Genomic DNA, 7,061 nt, shown 5'->3' with positions numbered 1-7,061 from the left:
GAGAGAGAGAGAGAGAGAGAGAGAGAGAGAGAGAGAGAGAGAGAGAGGCAGACACACAGACACAGACACAGACACAGACACCGACACCTTGGGAGATGGATAATGAGTCAATTCTAACAAAGACAAATAGGCTCAGACAACTAATGCCTGAGAGGTACTTTAGAGATTATTAAGACTACTTGGTAAGCTGTTTCCATCTTGGCTGCCGTCTTGGGTCCTATGTGTTACATCCTGGAGGATTGTTGTGGTAGGGGTTTCTGGAACTGTTTGAACAGAGAAGGAATAGAACCATGGTGATTAGTGATGTCTGCCATGGGCAGGAGGGAAGAAGGACTGGCATATAGACCAGTGCTTGCCATTCACAGAGGCTTGCCATCTTCTTATGGAGATGAGGAAGTATAGGTCGGAAGAACCTGGACCTTCCCAAGGGCCACTCCACTGGAGTCAAAATGAGAATTATTTAATAAATCTCATTCTATGTGTTTTATGCTCCACACCATAAAGAAGTCTCTGCTCTACCATGCCTTCTCTGGACACTGGTGGGAAGCCATAACCAATTCTCAGCCTGTCCAATGGGAATAAACAGCTGATAGCAACTGAATGTTGACTCTGATCTCTACACATGCACAACCATATGTCTCTGGCCTTCACCTGCCTCTGTTTATTGAACAAACAAGCCTTTGAGCTAGTTTACTGAACCTCACCTGGCTAATCTCGATGCTGACTCAGGGTGGTTGTCCACACTGCTTGAGCACCTACTGCATGCTTGGAGCTTTAGGTGTAACACCATGTTTAAAAACCAACCTCAAACCCTAGGAGGAATTAGGAGCACCCTTGTCTTTGTGAAAGGCAAAGAGGAGTTCAAGTGTATTACCCAGTAAGACACAGCTTATGAGTGGCTAGCTCAAGGAATGGACCCCAAGCCAAAAATGCCTCTTCTTGGATATCCTTATTTGGGCAATACTTTTGGGTGGCCAAAGTCAGTCATGATAATAACTCCATGCTTATTGCCTTAGTCCTGAACATGAGTTTCCCTTCAGATCCCAGGGGATGATATTTGTCTATTCCTTCATTCCTCCCAAGGCAGATGTTAGTGCATGCTCATTTCCCATGTTCCCAACTTTGCAAGAGGGACCTCCTTTCCCTAAACTCTACTGAATGCCCTCCTTACATTGATCCTCAAGTTCAAGGACAAAGATATGCTTAGGACATGCTAGTCTCCAGGTCCTCCCTCCTCCTGTGAAGACTAGGCAAAAGCATCTGTGTTACTCTGCTGTGATGGCCACAGTGGAATACCACACAATGGGTGGCTCAACATTTGGAATTCTTTGTGTCTGCCAGCACAGCTGGGTTTTAAATGCCCTTCTTTGCTTCCCTACATTATCAGGCACCTGTGCATGGTCACGTTGCATTTTCCTGTCTTAAACTTAGTTAGAATCCATCATTTGTCCAAGAAGCTCCTATTTCAGTATTATAAATGAGGTTAGCGACAAAGTCTCCATGTTACACATGCTCCTTGCAGCCTTATGCTGCTGTTTCTAGATTCTCAGCAAACTCTTCAGGAGCATGCCTGGAAGCAAACCTATGCACATGTACCTATGAGCACCTATGTGTATGCAGTCTATAAATATGTTAAGATAAATATCAATTCATACTTATATCTCCAGCTATCAGCCATAGAATATTTAAACGTTGTTTACATTTCTGTGTGAGCGTGTCTGTATGTCTATGTCTCTCTGTGTGTGTGTGCACACCTGCATGGGCCACAGTGCACCTGTGGAGGTCAGAAGACAAGTTGTGGGTGTTAGTCCTCTTTTTTCACCACATGGGTCCCGGGGGACCCAAGTTATTAGGCTTGGTAGCAAGTATCTTCAACTTACCTGCTGAAGTAAAGGTAAGTCACCACAGATCATCTTAAATTCACCTTCATTTCCAGCCACCTCCCACTCAACCCAGGCTTCAATCAACTTCCTTCGTATGCTTCCTTTGGTGTATATACCTGTTGTGGATGGCTTTGAGCAGCCTGAATTTTGATGTTAATTTCCACTCTCCTGGGAGGGGTTGTGGAGAAGGAGTGAGTCAAGTACTCAGGTGACTTCTTGTCAACCAATCCCCTAATGAATAAAGGAGCCAATGACTGGGCAACTAGGAGGGACTTCCAGGTTGGATGTGGGAAGAGAAGAAAAGTGGAGGGGGGGCTTTTTTTGGATGGGGACAGCGTGAGGACAAGATATAGCTACTAGTGTCTCCCAGTTTCTTGGCAGATCCGCCACCAGAGGATTTAGATTTAATATGGCTTACAGGATTAGGTTTCTACTTGTTGCACCCAGAGACTGAGTTACCATTGTTTCTGAACTAAGTTTGTGTGGTGTTTTCCTTCTGTCTCAAGCAGGGAGTCTTATCTGTAAGGAGCAGGCTATTGATACGGGGTTAGAATCCTCTTGGGGAGAGGAGCGACAGATCCTGCTCCACTCAGGGATCATATGCTGAATTTGACTGTGAAATTTTCAGCTCCATGAGAGGGAAGAGAGAGATGCCAAAGACAGAGGTTTTGGAATTCAGTTATTCTTCAATAATGCACAGCAAGCAATATATTATCACAAATGCTGAGGCTATTGCTACAACAAGATATTGCCACATTTCCTATGTATTGCCTCTAACAATATACACAATGAACATAAATAATTAATTGCTAATTACCAAAGAAATAAGCATAGCAATACATACATCATTCATTCATGGATTATACTACCTGAGTCCTTCTGATGGTTTCAGGGTACAGGTCTGGAGTCCATAAACTAGGGGTCAGGACCTTGCAGGGTGCTTGACCACGAAGCAGGGGATGTTGGTCTCTCAGTTAACTCTTTGATGACTGGGTGCTTGTGCGGGGCGCGCGTGTAGTGGTCTCGCCGGCAAAAAACATACACACACGCGCGCACACACACACATCACACACACGCCAGAATCCTTCCGTATGAACACGTTTATTTCCCCAAAACCAAGATGGTGGAAGAAGACGAAGAAGGCGTGGGAAAGCACTGCCTATATACCCCAGAGCGGGGTATTCACCCCCTGATTGGCTGCTTACTCGTAGCGCGCCAAACGCCGTGGGATGGGCTTAGTTTTGGCGGGCTTACCATGGCACATGCGCAGTTTACTTGGTACTAGGAAGAATTACGGGCGACAGCGCCACCTAGCGATGGCGGACTTTGTCAGCTCTCGTGGCGGCTCCCAACAACTGCCCCTTTTTGTTTAAATATAGAGGGTGGCAGGGGTCCCTGGGAAGGTTTCGTAACTCTCACCTTTGGGGGGTCTCACGGCGGGTCTGAGTCTCTTTAGAGAGCGGTGCTCAAACTCTTACCCGTCACGGGGTCAGCCTCCCCACCCGAGGCTGTCCTGTCTTAGGTGGCCGAGCCTTATCCGTCCACTCCGTTATTGACTTACCAGACCTTCTATCCGTGGAACGAACACCTTAGTGGGCAGGGACTGTGTACAGAAATGTTTGAGGCTTTACAGGGTGTCTTTACCAGAAGTCCTAGGGTGCAGCGGCTGAGGAATCTGTCTACTGGCTATTTCCTTTTAGATTTGTCAAACAGACACTGGCCAATGTCCCGTGTCTAGGTTGACTGACATTTCTTCACAGCCAGCACCAAAGAATGGTGAGCGCTCTGGCTAGGCTACGAGGGTCGCGCACCCACACCTGGCATTCTCTGAATGTGCGTTCCAGGTTGTGGCCACTCGTAATGTCTGTCACCGGGTAATATCACCATTCGTGGTATACCTCTGGCATATGAGATCAGCTTATTCCCGTCGTTGGGATCAATTGACAGCCGGTCTGGAGACAAAAGGATGGAGTTATCTAACTGACTGCCCTTAGCCTGTCTAGCATGGTACCAGTTATGACTCAAACCCACGGCCTGATCAAGCAAATTCCATCTTGGGGGAATAAGCGATCAAAGAACCAACAGTTTAAAACCGTCTCCCTTACCCTACCAGGTGCAATGGAAAACACAAGTCCTCTGGGTGCAAGGGCTAAGGGGAACAGAAAGAGATGCAAACACCCATCCCTGTGCAATGGAGTCATCTCCTAGGGGTGCAAGGGCTGTTTGTCTCAAAACTCAGGTACCACAGCTATACAGACAAGAATCAGCCAGGTCGAGACTCCACACTGACCCAGTGTATTGGGCAAATCTCTGGGGTGCAACGCTGATGGCCTAACATTTAGCACCACCACTCGCAAGGGGAGGACTGTTCATTTTCGAAGCAGTGAAAGCTACACTGCAGGGAAAGCCCCTAGTACTTTGGTCACAAACGCCTGGCCAATAATAGCCTTGCCAAGATTCTGTTGAGCTATGAGTTCGCAAACCAATCAAAGGATGAATATTAAACCACAACTTAGGGTAAACTAAACAGGCTTACTCCCACTTACTTAAAAAAAAAAAAAAAGGAAGGGGGGGAAAAGGAAAAGAAAGGAAGAAAGCTGAAGAATTCTGGGAGGACAGTCCCTCAGTCAGGAACAGATCTACGTGCGTCGAGTTGATGTTCACCACAGCTGCTCTCAATTTTCTGAGTGTCTCACTGAAGTTTTCTGAGCAGTTTCCTGTAAGATACTGAAATAATTTTCTGGACAGATTAGTTACACGAGTAAAGTTTTTATACTGTACACTGGTGATGTAAAGTGTACCCAGTTTTTTCTCACATCTCAATTGGGCTAGTTGAAAGAGGATATCCAATCTCTCTCTCACTAAATCAAGGTGTTGATTAAGGATCATTAGCCCGCCTTTTTGTTGGGTACTGGCGGAGGATTTGAAGGTTAACAGTCTCTGCCACCGTGGCTGACAATTGGGGGTAGTGCCCACCTGAACAGAAGTTAACATAGCAATCTCAGTGGCAGTGGCGATAACGGCACTAATTAATATCGTCGTCACTATGGCTGCAGTTATACCAAATCTCTTTTTTGTCTAAATAATGACAAAGTGGAATGAGTCTCTACGGGGATGGGAACCCATCGCGTGACTCTGGCAACCATAGTGTAAGTGAATCTTTAGAATTCCAACACTGGGACATCCAGCAGGTTTTATTGGTACAATTCTTAAAGGTGGAATTTGATAAAATAAACAAAAATACTAGGAACCTGTATCCCTTGGATCAGCACAAGGGCTATCATCAGAGCCTGGAGGGTCTGTCTGGGTGTCACCTTCCAGTATCGCGAGTCGCCTCGTCAGCCGCTCTGGTAGCCAAAACGGATTGTCTTCTTCCTGTGGAAACACACAGACCGCTCCCCTGGCTTTTATTAAAATAGAATCTGGACTTTTTCATTGTCTGGTCAAGATGTCTTTTTATTTGTCCATCTCTTTTGGCCTATCAAGCTGAAAATGAGGTTTTAGCCAATTAATATCTGTTAACAACTTTTGAGAATCACTTTTCTGGAGCAACAAGTACTCTAAAATCTTAAAGCTCATTGTACTAGAGCAAGGGCTTGTGGAAAAACTCTTTTAGAGAGATCAGCCAATAAAATATACAACGAATAATATATACTGAGAGATTTAAATGTCTTAACCTTTTGTATTAAAGCAACAACAAATTTTTTAAGGCCATTAATTATTCTTTGAGGCAAGCTTTTTTAATGAATGGCTTCATGGGCTCTCAAAATTCACAAGTAATTTTACTTAATGTAAACCTCTCACCTTTACCAGGAGGTAAAGGAACTATATAAAACAGTCTTTTAAATCTATAATAATTTTTTATATGTATTTATTTGAATGGCAGCTGGAGTAGGCAAGTCAGGCTGTAGTGTCTCATTAGTTTTATAAATCTTAAATTTGAACTTTCTCTGTGTAGCCTTGGCTGTCTTGGAACTCACTCTGTAGACCAGGCTGGCCTTGAACTCAGAAATCTGTTTGTCTCTGTCTCTCAAGAGCTAGGATTAAAGGCGTGCGCCACCACTGTCCAGCCCTAGTGTTTTTTGATTAATTGAATAACCAACTCTTTTTAGTTGAGTGAAGTATCAGATAAAGCCAAGCTGAAGGCAATCTTGTCCTCTAATAATTGTTAATTAGCCCCAGTATTTATCAATCTTTTAAAACCCTTTTTCTTTTAATTATTAATTTAAGATTAGGTTTCTTGTTACTAATAAGACCTAATACACATCAGAGGAACCAAGGCCATTTTGTCTCTATCACACCCAACAATTTTGGCCTGGCCCAAAAGCTGTTTTGAATTTCTTTTGAGTCTGAGGCTGACACCTCCCTAAGGAACAAGCAAGGCAATAAACAAATTCTAGAGAACACCCTTTTTGAGGCGGGACAGGACAAAAGGAAAGTCTGAAATCTAAGCTCCTGTCTCAACTATTCTGTTAAAGTCTAATTTAAATGTAAATGTTTTAATCTTGGCCTATATCCTGAGGCCTGGCCCAAGGATTATCTTTCTTGTACCAAGGACAGGTGTGTCAGGTAACCTTGGTCACCTGGCTGTTGTTTAAGTCTCTGTTTCTGGGACAGTCACTTTAAAAACTATCTAAATTTTTACATTTAAAACATTCTCCATCTCTATGGCTCTGTGTAATTATGGTCAGACCCTGATTGTATGAGGGTGCAATTTCATTGCAAAGACAAGTATCTAAGTCTGTCTTTGTTTGTATGATTTGAGGGCTGTGTGGGCAGTTTAACCTGATTAATATCACACTGACCTTGTCTTACAAGCACGTTAAGATCTCAGCCTGTGTGTCTTAATTTAAATGTAAACGTTCTTAGTCTTTAGCAGGCCAGCATTGTATCACAACCCGTTTTAAATATTTTTATTTAACTCTACTTGTTGTCCCCCTTTCCATAACATGGGCGAATCAAAAAAATTTTAAACTCAAGATTACAACTGTCAACTGTAGCCAATGGAATACTGGCAGTTTAACTAAACTTTTAAATATCTTTTGTAGCATTAGCGTGTAACCATTAATTTTGAGAAGCAAAAGCAAAACCAATTTAAACAATCTATCTTCTCTAAAATCAACACCAAGCAGACCACCCCTATGTTACAAAGTTTTGTCACCAATTCTCTACACATGA

This window comes from Grammomys surdaster, unplaced genomic scaffold (genome assembly GCF_004785775.1).
Source record: "Grammomys surdaster isolate TR1022 unplaced genomic scaffold, NIH_TR_1.0 690, whole genome shotgun sequence".
NCBI lineage: Eukaryota > Metazoa > Chordata > Mammalia > Rodentia > Muridae > Grammomys > Grammomys surdaster.
This window is presented reverse-complemented; position numbering follows the sequence as displayed.